This window comes from Lissotriton helveticus, chromosome 2_2 (assembly GCF_964261635.1).
Source record: "Lissotriton helveticus chromosome 2_2, aLisHel1.1, whole genome shotgun sequence".
Lineage (NCBI taxonomy): Eukaryota > Metazoa > Chordata > Amphibia > Caudata > Salamandridae > Lissotriton > Lissotriton helveticus.
In genome coordinates this window covers 42785603-42804052 of record NC_136060.1, presented here as the reverse complement: position 1 = coordinate 42804052, position 18450 = coordinate 42785603, and the positions used below count along the sequence as shown (strand labels likewise).

At 42.8% G+C, this 18450-nt stretch overlaps 1 protein-coding gene across 3 annotated transcripts in view; it reads right to left on the bottom strand.

Annotated features, from left to right (window-relative positions):
• Nucleotides 1–18450, bottom strand: part of LOC144821266 (cytochrome P450 4V2-like) — a 301369-nt gene that overhangs the window by 14489 nt on the left and 268430 nt on the right. The window lies entirely within an intron of this gene.

Genomic DNA, 18450 nt, shown 5'->3' with positions numbered 1-18450 from the left:
AAATACATTGAAAAAAGACTGGAAAATGGTTCATTTTAAAGCTAAATAATTTGGAGATAAACCAAGGCTTATGAAGCAGGGCGAACGTATAGTTTTGAAATATTAAACACATTAAAAACGGCCCTATATCTTCGTGCATTAATATATTCAACAGTTACTGTAATGTGTAAATTGTACAATGCAACAACTTCAGCATTTTAAAGTGTGTGCTTGCCCAGTGTCTTGTACTGCATGCTACATCAACTTGCCGCTCTAAACAGGCTTTGGAAAGGACCCACAGCTTGCTGACTTCAATCAGCCATATAGAGATATGTGAAGACAGGTCTTTAAGTGGGATGAACAATGTGGGGTTTATCTAAAAGGGAACATGTAAAATACATTTATGTTATTCTCAAAGTGTGCTACCCAACCAGTATTTTGCTTTCTCTCTGAGATGGAATTGCATAGAGATATATAACATAACATCTGACCTACACCTAAAACCTGTTAGTACGATTAACTATTAGATGTTTAAGACAGCATCTGCAATGCAATATGTCTTGCATTTACTGGAGTTTGAGCTATTGGCATTTTAAATGACAGTTCCTTTTATTTATGTTTTGGTTTTTAACTCCTCCACTGCGCCCGCGATTATGCGGAAGTGCGGCACTTCCGCAAAACGGGCGGGCCGCGTCGGCCAAGCACCAGCGAGGCAGAGTTGCAGTCGGACAATGGCCGACGGCAGCATGGAAGGGGTTAAAACATAAGTAAAAGGCATTGTTATTTACAATGGCAATAGCTTAAACTCTCGCAAATGTGAGACCTATTGCATTCTAAATGCTTGAAGGCATCGTTGAATTGCCTCCTTCTGTCTCCCATGGCCCCTGAAGATCTCCCGTTTGATACAAGTAAAATAAACAATCCGGTGGTCACAACTGAGCACGATAGACCTTCTTGCAGTAAGAGAAACTCATTAAAAAATATTGCTTCCAGACTAAAGAAGACATACTGTGTAACAACTGTAGTAAAAGGGCCAGTCGTCATGGGAGGTTACAAATGAAGGCAAGGCGGTACCATGGAGGGACTAACAAGCCTAATAGTAAATCAGAAGTCAGCATTTATGAAGGAAAATGACACAAGCAAATGACAAATATGGGCGCAGAGTGGGAAGGGCATCAAGTACATACTCCAATACAACAAGGATTTGTTATAAATAGTTAACCTTCAAAAAGTTTAAGTTCTTAAACTCTCAATAGTATTTAGGCCTGTGGAAGGAGTTTTGGGCTTTAGTTATCAGTGCTTCAAGTTAGATATGTATATCCTTTTTCTCTGCACATCTCGTCCATCTGAACATCTTCAACCACCTCTCTTTCCTCTTCAGCACCCTCTTTTCAATCTTCCCCAAATGCACTTTCTCGCATCTCCCTCTATTCACCACTTCCAAACATACACTGCACTCACTCATATTTAAGCGGTTTATTTCCTTTTGCCTTCGCCCTGTAAATATTTTGCCATTTGTGCACCATCTTCACACACATTTCCACAGAATTGCAATTATAACTGGAATACATGAATATTGTTCTGTGTGCTCTGCAGAGAGGCCAACACACTGACAGACACTTTGCTTTGGCATATGCGTCAGAGCTCTCAATCAAAGCCACTCATAAACACATTTCACAGCTCAAAGTATGCACAGAAAAAAATACAGAAACAGAACATAATTAAATGGCTAACTCTTGAGGAAGGCAAGATTAAGTAAAAGGTGTAATCGCGGACATGCATTACCGTAACATTTTTAACACTCATTGTTCATCAATCAATTCATGTTTTTGGCATTAATGTTGTTAAGGGCATGAAGATAGGGACCGTTTTAATGTCATACAGCAGATAACTGTCTACTGTAAGCACGTATCTCTCACTTTGCTCTTGCCTAGGATATTTGGATCAATTTCCCAAGGGAACAAGAACACTGGCCTGCTCATCTTTTGAATCAATTTCGCTGGGGAACAAATACAGCAACTCCACTTCAAATGGGGGCCAGCGACATGCAGCCAGAGCCTGGGGTGTCAGAGTGGGAGAGGTTAACATGGCGAGGCTTCTCAGCACAATGTACATAACAGAAGATTTGTATTCTAACATCTACCATTACCAAGAACAAGGTACCAAAACACACATGCTTGCATCCACTCCTATGTGATGAATGGAAAAGGGTGGGATCTACGCCTGTGAATGACGGACAGCTGCCTTTACACAAGGATGAAGCCTCCCTGTACAAAGTTTCTTAAACCCTGGTAGTGGATCGTTGCAAGATCCCATGTCGAAGATGCATTGTGCAGCGGCAGTTTCGATGACCTGCGGGCCTTCGATGCAGAGTCTTGCGTCATTTCGAGGATGCTGTTGATGAGAAGCTTATGATGAGAAATCCTGTGTAGAAGATGCATCGCACACCGGCGGTTCAGATGAAGCTGTAGGGTGCGATGACGAGTCCTGCGTCATCGTCAAGGATGCCGTCTACCAGGGGCTTGTAGTGCAAAGCCCTGCGTCAAGGATTCGTTGCACAGAGGCACTTCCAAGGAGACTATGTGCTGAGATGCAAGGTCTATGCTGAGGTGGTTCTGCTTACAGGATCACAACTGGGCTGGCAGAGCACCTTCAAGCACATTTTAAGGGTCCAAGGCTGACAGAATCCAGGGGCTGGGTTCAAGGTGAATGGAGCCTTTTCTGTCCTTGGGGCTCTGATCAGGAATCCAGCCAATTAGCCCTTGGAGTCACTCTAGTAGTCCGCGAATCAAGATGCAGGTTCAGCCCTTTTCACTCAGGCAGCAGGTCAACACAGCAGCAGTCCTTCTGCATCTTCAGCAGGTCTAGGGGTGTACTGAAGGTATCCTGAAGATTTGGATCGAAGGTTCCACTGTTTATACCTGGTGCCCATGTTGAAGTAAGAGAATGTTCTGGAGGTTTCCAACTGCAGAAGTGTTTGGAATTACCTGCGCCCCTGACCTAACCCCAACTTGTCTGGGACACAAAAGAATACTGCCGAAAACTTTTGTGAGATGTTCTGATGAGCAAGTCTGGTAAATGACAGTTCCTCCCCCTCATCAAATCAGAGAGGGCCCATCCTGGCAACACCTATCCCATGTTTACCTCACAATATGGGAGCAAAGCCAGCTACACCAAGTCGTGTTACCCAAGAACTGGCTGCACGCACCAAATGGTTGGGACAAGAAAATCCAAACTTTCTAAAAGTGTCATTTTCAGAATTGTGACTTCAAATCTAAGTTTCCCTTAGAGGGTTTTAAATTACAATTCTCTATACAACAAACTTGACACTCCCACTTGCTCCCAATTAAAGGTTATCAATTCTTAATTGTAATAAGATAACCCAGTGTTATCCTATGGGAGAGGTAGGCCTTTGAAGTACAGAAAAAAACAAATTCAGGAGTTTTTCACTACCAAGACATGCAAAAAGTAAAGTTACATGCCCAACCTTCAAATTACAATGCACCCTGTGCTATGTACTACCCAGGGCCTACCCTTGGCGTGACTTACATGCAGTAAAAGGGGTCTTTACGGCTTGGCAAGGGGGTTATATAAAACGGCTTTGAGGCTTCAATGGCAGGCATGGGACATGTTTTAAGGGGCTACTTGAGTGCTGCAGACTCACTAGCAGCATTTAAGTTATAGCCCTTGGATACATGGTATATCACTCTAAACAAGGGACTTACAGTAAATTGAATGTGCCAATAGGGGTAAACAATGTCACCATATTTAAAGGAGAGAGCACAAGCACATTAGCTATGGCTAGCAGTGGTACAGCGTGCATAAAGCCTAAGGCCAACAAAAACGACACCAGCAAAGAGGAGTAAGACAAAAAGTTTGGGGGAAGACTACCCTAAGGCTGACAGGCTTAACATAGGGTGCCCTATTTTTAGTGCTTGTTTTTTGCTGATTTCAGGGTTTTTTCTCAGTGGTTTCCAAACCTTTTCAAATCAGTGTTTATTCAGCATCCTAACCCCAATATAGACAGACACTGTGTATTGCATTCTAACTCTCACTCATCTCATTACCTATTCTCACATCTCATTACTCCTCACACTAACTCTGTCTTTGGTTTACAGAACTATTATTGGATTTAAAAAGTAAGAGTGCCATAGTAAAATGTGTTAATAAAAAAATCATGGACATAACTGGGGGCATTCACCTACTCCTTACTGAATATTGTGACACTGTAGGGGTGGTCAACCCTACCAACAGCATAATACCTTGTGAAACCTTTACAATGTTGAATCACAGCAGATTAATTTGTAGCCCTGCATTCTATACATTAATGTGGTTCTATTGCTGTGTGGAAATTAATTTCTGCCAAGTGTTGCCATGGCAAATGTCTCACTTTAAGTTAATACTGACCTTATAACAGACATCACGTTATATTCTGGGACTTGAAATGTTGCTGTTAACATTGTAACTGTGGGCTATGAAACAGCAGCAGTACAGTGCAGTAGGGTAAAAAGCCACGATTAGCTGAAATTATCACACATAACAATGGGGCACCTTGCAGCTATGAATTTTGCTGGTATGTGGAAAGTCTTGTGCCTAGTTTTCACCACTAACCCATGTACATGATATCACTTTTTCTTGCAGGTACCAGCCATTACACCTTGCATTGAATATTTAATGCCTGGGGTGTTTGACAGTTAATCCGCTATCAATACTTACTTGTTAGAAAAGGAAGCTGATAGATATTGGATAAATTGCAGGAGTGACAGGAAAGGACTGATAAGACTCATGGCGAGTGGAGGTAATGGTTGTGTAACACACTTTTGATATTTCACAGGGCTTCCTTTACAGTTTTAATATGTACCTGGAAAGTACTGGATAAACACTGATGTATGTGTTCCAACATGTATGTATGAATTGATTGTATAATTTTGTAGTCTTCTCACAAGAAAGTTGTAACATGGTTTAGTTCTGGAAGAAACTGAAAAACTATGGGGTTGATTAGGATGGCGGACGGACAAAGTCCGTCTGCGATCCGGTCTGGGGCAGGTACCGTTCGCCACAAGGGTGGAGGAACCGTGCCCCCAATTAGGATGCACCCGCCACAGTGGCGGGTGCATCCCACATTTTTAACATTGCGGCAGACGGTGCTTAAAGCACCGCCCGCCGCAATGCTAAAAAGGCAAGCTGTGCGTTTCAAAGCACCACATGACAGGCACCGCGCGGTGCCTGCCATGTTGTACTTGGAAACGCAGGGGGGTATCTATGGTACCCCCCTATGTGCACCCCCTTTCACCCTGGGGGCCCGCAACGGGCCCCCAAAGCAAAGACCGTATGCCTTTCCGTGGCGGCATTGCCGCCATGGAAAGGCATACCCCACAGCCCATTCTAATATGGCTGGCGGTGTCTGATAGACATCGCCACCATATTAGAGCTTTTCCGCCACGGTCACAAGCCGACAGCGGTGGATAAGCGGCGGACGGTGTTTCTGACCGCCGCGTTCCCCCCCGCTATTGTAATATGGCCGGGGGGAAATTGAGAGCGGATGGGCACGGATGGCGGATGGATCGCCACCGCCTGCATGGCAGTGGGGATCCGTCCGCCATCCTAATCGGCCCCTTAGTTTGGAAAGAAAAAGAAAATAAAGATGATGACTCAAAGGGTTTTGACCATTCTGTATCTGTGGATAATAGTGATAGTACATTGTGGCCAAGTTTCATAAAGGCAAACATTTTCTCCAATCAGTAAAATAATTAACTAGTGCCTAAAGATCACATTTGATGTTAAATATCCTGAGTGTATACAATAATTAGATCAGATCTAAAACATGATTCTAAATCCTGAACCTTCAATTCAAGCAAACAAAACTGGACGAAACAAACGAAACAAAGCAACAATATTTTGCTTATATCCCTAAACAACAAAAATCACGCAGAATAATCTTAGACCAGACTTTTTCACTGCTACTTTGTATAACAAAGTTACATTGTGGTGAGTGTCCCTCACTTTGCTTTCTTTAAATGGCATTTTAGTTTGTGTTGTGCAGGTGATTATCAATATATATATATATATATATATATATATACATATATATATATATATATATATATTACCTACTGGCGGTCGCCAGTAGGTAGTTATAGTTAGGATTGATTTCCATAGGGAAATCGCAACATTCTATTTGGAATAACTTTGGCGCCGGTTGAGCAATCAGCCTGAATTTTTCAGCAACTTTGCCTCGCGGCGCTCCGCTCCTTCCCTGAAAGTTTGGGGGGGGATTCGTCAAGCGGAAGCCGAGATAAAAGGGGGGTCCCAAAACGTGTTTTCCCCATGTTCATTTCCATAGGGCGGTCTGTCGCACTTTTAGCTCGAACGGCTGAATGGATTTTCACCAAACTTGGCAAAATTGTAGGGACTGGTAGCCCGGTGTGCGTTTGCTATGTCTCAAGATATGTGCTCTAGAGGATTTTGAGTAATTTAGGATCAAAAAAATGTATATATCTAGAGCCGCGCCCCGGTACGCGTACCGGGGAACGCTCCGGGCGCGCCACGCGACTTGCGCACGGCAAGCTGATTGGTTCTCGGGTGTCTGTAAACATTCGAAACAGTCCGCAGCGGCCGCCATCTTGTATCTCGGTAGGATTGAGACACAAGAGGTGGCAAAAATCAAAGGGGGAAATGAGCAAAAGGGGGCAGGGTACACCCCCCCCCGACCCCCTAGGTTTGATGTGGGGGCCATAAAAGGGTCCCGCGGGACAACATTTTTTTTTTTTTTTTTTAGTTTTTCGCGGGGGGAGCGCCGGGTACGCGTACCGGGGAGCGTACCATGGACATAAAAGAATGACAGACTTTTTAAAAAAAAAATAGCATTTTTTTATAAATTGGAGGTAGTTCTGAAAATAACTTTTTTTTTTGTTTTTGTTGTTTTATATTTTTTTATACTTTTTAAAACGATTCTATATTTTTGGGGGATTTTTTTCAGGGGAAAAACAAAAACAGGGATTCCAAAACTGCTCAACAGGAGCAAAAAACATGTGAAAATTTAGGGACGGGGAGGGCAGCGGTGTTCCTGTCTCTTTATAGCAATGTGTTCAACGCTCTGCTCCCCATAACAGAGCAGTTCCTCACACTCCACGCAGAGAAATTTAATGCCTGCAAACACCGGGTGTATGTTAGGGACCATTCTTCCACGTGGTGGTCCCGAAGGTGTTGCTCCACCAGTGGAGGTGCTGCCGCCATCTGTTGGTAAATTCCGTGCCAGCTCCCTGACACTCTCCCTGGCAAAGTTGTTTGGGTGTCTTCTCTTGACATGCCTAATTAAATTGGCATTTCCAAAGCTATATTTTTTTTAGAGGATTGCCTCTCGATAAAATACTGCCACATATTTTGCAGGTTACTTTTGCAGCATTAACTTTTTTTTGTCCCTTAGGGATGTCATAAAATTTCCAGATGAAGTGGTTCTTTTTTTTCTGGTGAGGAGGGTCCTCACGCAAAAAAACGTCTGAATCACTGCTGGATGACTCCCTTGCAGCCATTGCTGTAGATCAGGAAAATTAGGAAAAGAAGACAATACACAGAACAGCTCTTGCTCTCTCCAAGTACAAAGCAATAGTGAGAGAAATGGGTGGGTTTCTCAAAATTTTGAAAAAAAAAAGTTCTGAACCAATGAAAAGTGTTATTTTAAAGTCACATGGCTTGACGCGCTTACGCTACGCGCCCTGGGGCGCGTCCCAGGGTGCGTAGCATAAGCGCGTCGGGGCGCTTACGTTGCGCGATCGTTTGCGCTTCTGGGTGCGCTTACTCGGTGCGTCATAAGACGCATATCGCGGCTACGCGATACGTGTCTTATGACGCAAGGCGTGGCGGCTACGCGATACGTCACGATGTTGTTTTCGTTCGCGGCAATAGCGCTGTCGGGACGCTCACCGGTACGCGCCCCGGGGCGCGCCGTATCATTGCGCTTACCCGTGCGTTCACCGGTACGCGCCCGGGAGCGCCCCGGGGTGAAAAATAAAAAATAAAAATTAACATATTTATACAATATAAAATTCGTTTTACATTTTTTCACTTTTTATACCTATAAAGATTTGCTATTAAAAAACCATTGAAATTCACTGAAAAAACCATAGGTTTCACACCAGTTATAGTTAGGAATTAGCATTAAAAAAACCTATTAAATTCACTGAAAAAACCATAGGTTTCACACCAGTTATAGTTAGCTGAAAGTTTTACTCGCATAAAACCATTGAAATTCCCACGTTATAGTTAGTTGGACTCACTATAACTTGCGCGTGCAATGCACTGCTGATGACGTCACATATTACATCACTCATGACATGGTCAGTGACATCACTCATGACATCACTGATGACACCATCCTTGTGACAGAGTGACAGAGTTCCTTTCACTGTAAAGTAACCCTTGTAACAAATATTCAAAAAAAGAAACTAAAATATGGAAAAAAATGGAGATACCCATACCACTTACAACAACCAATTCAATAATTCCACCATCTATATACACATTTATTTTATTTATTTTATTTTATAGCACTTATAAGGAGCGCAGCTACCCACAAAGGGTTTCCCGGCGCCGGAATAGCAAAGCACATAACACAACTAGAGAGAGAGAGCAATCAACAGGCAATTATTTGTCGAACAACCAAGTTTTTACACTTTTCCTGAATCTCATATGGTTTTCTTCCTTGCGTATATGGATGGGTAGTATGTTCCAAAGAGTTGGACCCAGATATGAGAAGGATCTCCCGCCCATTCTAGCCCGTTTGTACCTAGGCACCGCGAAGTTCGCTGCTGTACATGAACGGAGGCTGCGATTGGGGAGATAAGGCTTAGCAAGATCTTGTAGGTACCTGGGGGCAGTACCAGCTTTGATTTTAAACAGATAGTTCAGGGTTTTAAAGCTGATCCGATTTTCTACCCTGAGCCAATGCAGGTCCCTAAGATGTTTGGTGATCCTGGCGGATCTAGGGATTCTGCAAAGCAGTCTGGCAGCAGCGTTTTGCACGAGTTGCAAGCGTCTTATTACTGCTTTGTTTGACCCAGGTACAGGATGTTACCGTAGTCACGCCGAGATGTAACTAAGGCATTGACTACGGTCTTCTGGGTGGTAGGTGGTAACATCCAGACAATTTTGCGTAGCCATCTAAGAATGGTGAAGCACATGCCTGCCACTTTGTTGGCTTGCTGTGTCATAGATAAACTGTCATCTATGATGACCCCAAGGTTTCTGACCTGGGAAGCTGGTGGCGGGAGCTTACCTAACGACGCCGGCCAGTGGGGATCACTCCAAAGGTCTTTACTATTCCCTAGGAGGAGGATCTCGGTTTTCTCCCCATTTAGTTTAAGTTGGTTAGCCGACATCCAACTAAATAGTTCGTGAAGGCCTATTTTTAGTGCAGATGGAGCAGACAGATCAGATTTAGAGAGTGAAAACAGAATTTGAGAGTCGTCTGCATAGGTCATTAAATTAAGGCCATAATTTTCTGCAAGGTCGGCAAGTGGTCGTAGGTACAAGTTGAAAAATAGTGGACTCAGGATAGATCCCTGTGGTACACCATGGGGGGAGTAGAATACATCGGAACATGCCGAGGAAGAGGCGATCTGAAAGGTGCGGAGGGATAAGTATGATGTAATCCACTCTAGTGTCCTGCCTTCGACACCATTCTCCTCCAACCTGGCAAGCAGTCTGGAGTGAGAAATGGTGTCAAAGGCCGCACTGAGGTCCAACAGGACCAATGCTACCGTTTGGCCATCATCCATAAGCTCCCTGATCTTTTCTATGACTCCGAGCAGGGCAGTCTCGGTGGAGTAACCACTCCTAAAACCAGATTGGGACGAGTGAAGCAAGTCATTGTTTTCCACATAAGTTGAAAGAGCCTTATGAATGTGCCTCTCCAAGATTTTGGAAAAAGCAGGAAGTAACGATATTGAGCGATAGTTGGCCAATATCGTGGGGTCGGCGGCCAGCTTTTTGAGCAGTGGACTGATCATAGCATGTTTCCATAAAGCAGGAACTGTGGCCTGTTCTATGGAGGCGTTAAGTATCTCTGCTATGGAAGTCATGGCGGAGACCTCCAGCTGACAAATAATACTGATAGGAATGGGGTCACGTGGGGAACCCGATTTGATAGATTTTAATAGTTCCTTCAGTTTGTCCAAGTTAATGGGGGGCCAAGCTTCAAGGCGACAACTTCCTCTGGGGACTTGGGGGGTGTTGTCTTGCTTGTGTGTGTTAATACTGTTTCCGTTGATGTTAGAGACAATATTCTCAATCTTTTCAACGAAAAAAGACGCCAGATCCTGGCACTGCTGAGTATTGAGAGGGTTAACCTCCGCCCTTGAATTCTCTCCAGCCAGCTCTTTTACAGTGTTGAAGAGGGTCTGGGATTTATTTACGGCCGTGTTAATAGTAGTAGTGACATAGCATGCTTTGGCGTTCATGCAGGCCGAGTGGTAGCTATTTCTGGCCTTGCGATAAACCTCTTTTTGATGCAGTTCATATTTCTTACGCCATTGCCTCTCCAGGGTCTTACATGTAGATTTTTCTTTCTTGAGGGCCTCTGTATACCAGGGGGCGGGGGGGCGGTGCACTTTCCCTTTGCAGCGGGATAGGGGCAAGCAGGCATTCACTGCACCATTTAGCCATTTCTGTGTGGCATCTGATATGCTTTCCATATCCCCATTTAAACATGGGTGGTCTTTCTTCAATGCGTTATTGAGATCATCCAGGTTTAGGGTTTTCCAATTTCTCCTAAAAGTTTCAGAGGGAATCGTGGAAGGGCGTTTGGCAGGTTTAAGTGAGATAGAGAAAAGTGTGAGGAAATGGTCTGAGCAGCAAATGGGAGTGGTGTTCAGCCATAATAGTTCTCTCATGTTAGATATGATAGGGTCTAACAAATGTCCAGCTTTGTGGGTGGGGCCCTTATTGCGTAGTGTCATGTCTAAGGCCATAAAGTCATCAATTAGATTTTTACAGATCTTGTTATTGTCGTCTTCTAAATGAAGATTTAGATCTCCAAGTACTGTAAAATTTTGGGCGTTCAAATGGTGAGGTAAGATGTAGTTTACCAAGTTATCTGACCATAAGGGATTACTTCCTGGCGGGCGGTAGATGAGTAGGCCAGAGAAAGTAAAGTTGGGACTGAGGGTAATTTTAAATGATGCCGCTTCGCAGCTAGGAATGTCTGCAGGTTCAAAATTACACACAAGATCTCTACTGTGAATAATGGCAATGCCCCCTCCTAGTTGGTCAGCACGGTCCCTCCTTGTAATAGCATAACTCGGGGGGAGGGCAGTTGCAACATCTGGACCTGCACCATCATGTAGCCAAGTCTCCGTTAAAAATATCGCGCTAGGCTTTTCCTCCATTAAAAGATGGAAGATGTCTAATTTATGTTGTGGTAGTGAACGACAATTTACCAGGTAAAATGTAAAATCACCGGGACTCTTTCCCGGACAGTGGGGTTTGTAAATGGTACCGTGGGGAGTATCAGGATAAGGCTGATGATTTGTCAAAGAAAGGGTACACTTGGGACAAGTTTGTATTCCAGCTAATAGCGGGTTCAGTGTTATACAATTATCATGGCTGATGGGGCGAAACGCCCTAAGTTGCTCACATGTTAGCATACCTGAAAAGGGTGGGGCAGAGATCTGTGCCCTGTGTCCCGGCCTGGCCCGGACGGGCCGACTCAGGCTGGACTCCGGCGTAGATGAGGCGCGTCCGCTAAACGCGTCCGCTAGCGCGGAGTGGGACTGTTTCCTTTTATGCCGGAGACTAGAGCGCTCTCACCGCTCTGTCCCGCCCTAAGATGGCCGCCCCTAAAATCCCTGGTGCTCGGTGCCTTGCCCTAGATCGGCAGGTACCGAGCGAAAATGTGCTGGAAGTGATTGCAGGTCAGCGACAAGTATGCTGTCTGCAATTTCGTGAGTTTTAAAATGATGCAAGTACAGAGTATTAAAAACAAACACAATTTTTAAAAATAATCAAGTTCGACAAGATACAGCTTGAAAATATCTTCTAAGCGTTGTGCTAAGCAGCAGAGTAACACGCTGCCTATGTGCTCGCTAAGCTCGCAAACACTGTCTGGGGGCTCCTTTTATGCCGGAGACTAGAGCGCTCTCACATGCACTAATTCACCAACAGTTCTATATAGTCACTCCTACATATACTCACTCATCATATGTAGTGATACACCTATACATCCTGTTACACACCGACAGTCATCCAAAAGTTACTCACACACATACTCACACATGCAAATAAACTATTGAACATCCATTTATTTGCATATACAGGTATACACACACTACCACTTTACTTCTAAGGAAACTTACACATACTTACTCTCTTAAACAATCACTTATAGAAACACATACTAATTTAAATAGGAACTCTTACAATCTCTCACTCTCACATATACTCACTTATATACAACAATATTCACATATACTAGATTTAAACTTATGTAGTTACTGATAAGGAACCTAATGAGACACTCATTCACTCAGTAACACACACATATACACAGTCATCCACCCATACAGTCCTGCACATATGCTGTCTTCAAAACACATACAAGCAGAGAGTCTGTCACTCATGCATCGCTGTGCTAAGTAATACCCCCACCAAACCATATAGACACTCATAATGATATTAAAACAAACATCTAATAACCCATATACACACACATGTAGCTAATCACCAACCCATGCAGCCACTTATACACAAAGTGAAACACTAATACATATATTGGAATATTTAAACATCACTTGTTAATAGATGTATTCACTAAGATACACTTAATAAGCCAGTTAATCAATCAATTAAAAAAAAAACATCAATGTAAACTCTTATTTAAACATTTATTCTTCCAGCAACTTTTACATATACATATATAACAAATATTTATTTTTTTAAAAATACACACATTCACTGGATGGTCTCATCAGTGATGTCATGAGTGATGTCACTGACCATGTCATGAGTGATGTAATATGTGACGTCATCAGCAGTGCATTGCACGCGCAAGTTATAGTGAGTCCAACTAACTATAACGTGGGAATTTCAATGGTTTTATGCGAGTAAAACTTTCAGCTGACTGTAACTGGTGTGAAACCTATGGTTTTTTCTGTGAATATATATATATATATATATATTACCTACTGGCAGTCGCCAGTAGGTATATATAGTTAGGATTTTTTTGAATAGGGATTTCTGAAAATTCTATGTTGAATAACTTTGGCGTTGATGGACGGAATTGGCTGAAATGTTCAGGAAAATGGCACATTTTGTTTCTGAGCGTCCCCTGAAAGTGTGGGGGGGTTTCGTCAAGCGGGGGCCGAGAAAAAAGGGGGGTCCCAAAACGTGTTTTTAACATTGAGTTTTCCATAGGGCGGTTGGACTCACTTTTAGCTCGAACGGCTGAATGGATTTCCACAAAACTTGGCAAAATTGTAGGGACTGGTAGCCCGATGTGCCTTTGCTATGTCTCAAGATATATGCTCCAGTGGTTTTTACAAAAATTAACTTTGAAAAATATATATTGGGCTACATTGGGCTATATATATGTTAGAGCCCAAATGTAGCCCAATGTAGCCCAAAGATGGCCACCAGAGACAAAAAAAAACAAATGTAGCCCAAGTATCAGCCAGATGTAGCCCAACTATATCCCAATGACAGAATGTCCCAGAGTGTTCTAAAGAACAACTAGAACGCTAACAGTCTTACTTATGACAAAAGTATGGCACACCTGAAGTCATCTTGATTGGAATAAAGTGGTAACACTTAATACATTTAATTTGAAAAGGAACAAAATGAGGGGTTTCATTTTGCCATAGAAATGTTATATATATAAATATATATATATATATATATATATATATATATATATATATATATATATATATATATATATATATATATATATATATATATATATATATTACCTACTGGCGGTCGCCAGTAGGTATATATAGTTAGGATTTTTTTGAATAGGGATTTCTGAAAATTCTATGTTGCATAACTTTGGCGTTGATGGACGGAATTGGCTGGAATTTTCAGGAAAATGGCACATTTTGTTTCTGAGCGTCCCCTGAAAGTTTGGGGGGGGGGGGTTTCGTCAAGCGGGGGCCGAGAAAAAAGGGGGGTCCCAAAACGTGTTTTTAACATTGAGTTTTCCATAGGGCGGTTGGACTCACTTTTAGCTCGAACGGCTGAATGGATTTCTATGAAACTTGGCAAAATTGTAGAGACTGTTTGCCCGATGTGCCTTTGCTAGGTCTCAAGATATGTGCTCCAGTGGATATTGAGAAATTAACGTTCAAAAAAATATATATATCTGTGACAGCGTCCCGGTTAGCGCCCCGGTTCGCGTACCAGACTTGTAACGGAACTTCGCGAGGAGAAGCGGATTGGCTCTCCGGTGACTGTCAACATTCTAAACAGTCCGGAGCGGCCGCCATCTTGTCTCTCGGTAGGATCGAGAGACAAGAGGTGGAAATAAACGAAGGGGGAAATGAATGAAAGGGGGCAAGGTAGACCCCTCCTGACCCCTAGGATTGATGTGGGGGCTATTAAAGGGCCCCGCGGGGCAAAAAAAGAAAATATTTTTTTTCTCGATTTTTCGCAGTGGAAGCGCTACCCGGTACGCGAACCGGGTAGCTCACCGGTAGCGTAACGGGAGTCCGCCATCTTGTGTATCGGACTAATTTAGTCACAAGATGGAGGATAAACAATGTTGGGAATGGGTATAAGGGGGCACGGGAGACATATCCTGACCCCCTAGGTTTTCTGAGGGTGGCTGAGGAGGCCCATATATGTAAAAAAACACCTTTTTTTTCAAATTTTAGCACGGTTAGCGCCCGGTCCGCGCACCGGGTAGCGATGTCATCAGTGATGTCACTGACCATGTCATGAATGATGTAATATGTGACATGATCAGCAGTGGATTGCGGGTGCGTGATATATAGTTAGTGCAACTAACTATATATGCGAATTTCAATGGTTTTGTGTGAGTAAAATAAGGTTTTGTAAATGCTAATTCCTAACTATATATGGTCTATAACCTATGTTTTTTTCAGTGAATTTTCAAGGTTTTGTAAATGCTAATTCCTAACTATATATGGTCTATAACCTATGGTTTTTTTCAGTGAATATATATATATATATATATATATCTATCTCAGAGTCCGCAGCTGAGCAGGAGCAAAAAATAGGGAATATTCCAGTTCCATAATTGTGCAAATTTGCTTATGATGTGCATAGAGGCATATGCACAAAACTAAATCATTGACATTACATTTGCTAGCATCGATAGATACTTCAATACTTGAATCGGCCCTTTCCATGAGCCTACATCTGATTCTACAGTATGATTTTACAAATCAAAAAAGATCATGGGTTGAATCCCAAATTGTGCAAACATTGCATACAGGCTATAAATATATTCCCTTGTTGCAAAATCCGCTCTTCCTACATGCCTAGTCCACATCATTGTTTAAAGCATCTCCCTCCATTATGGAACACATGAGGAACTCTTAAATAGCGGGATGAATCCCTGATTCAAGTGTTATGTCCTCAGCTATGCCGTCCTTTAACTACCATGTACTTTTCCCAACTGACTATGTGCAAATGGTGCTAAAAAATGTGCATGGTGTCGATTAAAATCGTTCAAACATCCGTATATGCTTCATGATGTAAATAGATCCCCATATTATGTGCCGCTCATGCTTAATATAAACATCTATTTTTCTTATTTTCTTATTCTTTTCCTCCTACTTTTCCATTAATGGTTCCTCTTCTTTATTTCGTATTCTGGGCACCAGCACACTAAGATATACTAGTATATGATATAAGAGAGATAAAGCATACTTAAATGTGTGTGTACAGCCTAAAAGAAAATATGCAACCCCATAATATATGTACACTGAAAGTATGGCAGCGATTTTACCTTGCTAGAGTGTCACATGGGTAATCAGATCTAACTGTACAGGTGGATAGTAACCATCCTGCTACCATAAGATTCTGGTTGGCAAGGATACCAAAAGGATAGAAATGTAAAACATATCCATATAGCAGCATAAGAAGGTATTAAAACAATAAATAATTACTAAAAAAAAAAGTGGAACAAATCTCTAATTTCCACCTTCTAATGTAAACGGTCGCAAGCCGACAGCGGTGGATAAGCGGCGGAAGGTGTTTCTGACCACCGCGGTCCCCCGCCATTGTAATATGGCCGGGGGGAAATTGAGAGCGGATGGCGGACGGATCGCCACTGCCTGCATGGCGGTGGCGATCCGTCCGCCATCCTAATCGGCCCCTTAGTTTGGAAAGAAAAAGAAAATGAAGATGATAACTCAAAGGGTTTTAACCATTCTGTATCTGTGGATAATAGTGATAGTACATTTTGGCCAAGTTTCATATAAGCAAACATTTTCTCCAATCAGTAAAAGAATTAACTAGTGCCTAAAGATCACATTTGATGTTAAATATCCTGATTTTCTAGAGTGTATACAATAATTAGATCAGGTCTAAAACATGATTCTAAATCCTGAACCTTCAATTCAAGCAAACAAAACTGGACGAAACAAAGCAAAAATATTTTGATTATATCCCTAAACAACAAAAATCACACAGAATAATCTTAGACCAGACTTTTTAGCTGCTACTTTGTATAACAAAGTTACATTGTGGTGAGTGTCCCTCATTTTGCTTTCTTTAAATGGCATTTTAGTTTTTGTTGTGCATGTGATTACCAAAATATATATATATATATATGTATATATATATATATATATATATATATATATATATATATATATATATATATATATATATATACATATATACATATATATTACCTACTGGCGGTCGCCAGTAGGTAGTTATAGTTAGGATTGGCTACCATAGGAAATCCGCAACATTCTATTGGGAATAACTCTGGCGCCGGTTGAGGAATTTGCGTGTAATTTTCCAAAATTTTGGCCAGCTCCGCTCCTTCCCTGGTAGTTTTGGGGGGATTCGTGGAGTGGGGGCTGAGAAAAAAGGGGGGTCCCAAAACGTGTTTTCCTCATGTTAATTTCCGGTACGCGCACCCTGAGCGCACCACAGGGAAAAACAGTGTAAAAAAATAGAGTAAAAAAATTATGTAGGTTGTTTAGAGGTAAGTTAGCTCTAAAAAGAGCTGTTGTGTTAAGTGGGTGTTTTTTGTACCTACAAGTAGGTACCAATGCAGAGTCTTATATTCAAGAGGACAACTCTATTGCCCTCATCTGTAAAATGCACACAATCTCTCCTATAGATGTCTTGCATGTTGTAACGCAAGTTGTTGTGTTAAATGGAACCCATACCATAGTCTCTGAGGTAAGCAGAAACAGATTTATTCACAGGTTTCCTTGCTTTCTCAATCTGTGGACAAAATTGGAGGGACCAGTTCCATTTTTGCCTTTGTTATGTTATGTTATGTTATTTATTGATTTCTATAGCGCACGGCTACTCAAAAAGAGTGTCCCGGCGCTTTAATGGAGAAAGAAACAATGCTGCCACATAAAAAACATAACACCAAGATAAAAACTAACAGAAGAATAGGCCGGAAGTTAGCGGGAGACCGGCTACTGAGTAAACAGCCACGTTTTGAGGCCCTTCCTGAAAGCCAGTAGGCTGGTCGCTCCCCGTAGGGCCAGTGGTAAAGAGTTCCAGAGCTGAGATGCCAGCAGTCCGAAAGAGCGGCCTCCAAGGCGCGCTTTCTTTACCCGGGGAACAACTGCAAGGTGCAAGGCTTCCGACCTTAGAGACCTGGTCGGATGATAAAAGACCAGTCTCTTTTGGAGGTACTTGGCTCCCTCCTTGTGAAGGGCTTTATAGGCCAAGGTCAGCGCCTTAAAGGCAATCCTCTTGCGGATAGGAAGCCAGTGTAACGTTGCCAACAAACCCGAGGCCCTGGAACGCCTGCTAAGGCCAAAGACTGCCCTGGCAGCGGCATTCTGTGCCACTTGTAGCCGCTGCAACAAGTACTCTGGGAGGCCCAGGTAAAGAACGTTGGAATAATCCAACCTGGACCCGATCAGAGCCTGGACAGTCAGCGTCCTATGTTCCACGGATAACAGAGGAAGAAACCTCCGCAACATCCTGAGGATGCCAAAGCACATGCCCGACACCCCCAGGATCTGGGATTTTAAGGAAAGCCTGTTATCCATCTTCACCCCCAGATTCTTAGCGACCTGAGAGGAGCAGGACGGAGGGAACATATCCCGTGGCCACCAGGTCTGCCAGTCTGGTTCTGTATCGCACCCAAAGAAAAGAACTTCGGACTTGTCGGAATTGCACTTAAGGCTGTTTAGATGGAACCAGTGAAAAACAGCCCCAAGGCAATCCCGAATGCTCTCCCCATCAAAGTCGCCTCCTCTCTTACAAGAGAAGAGGAGCTGGGTGTCATCCGCATAGGATACGATCTGGGCA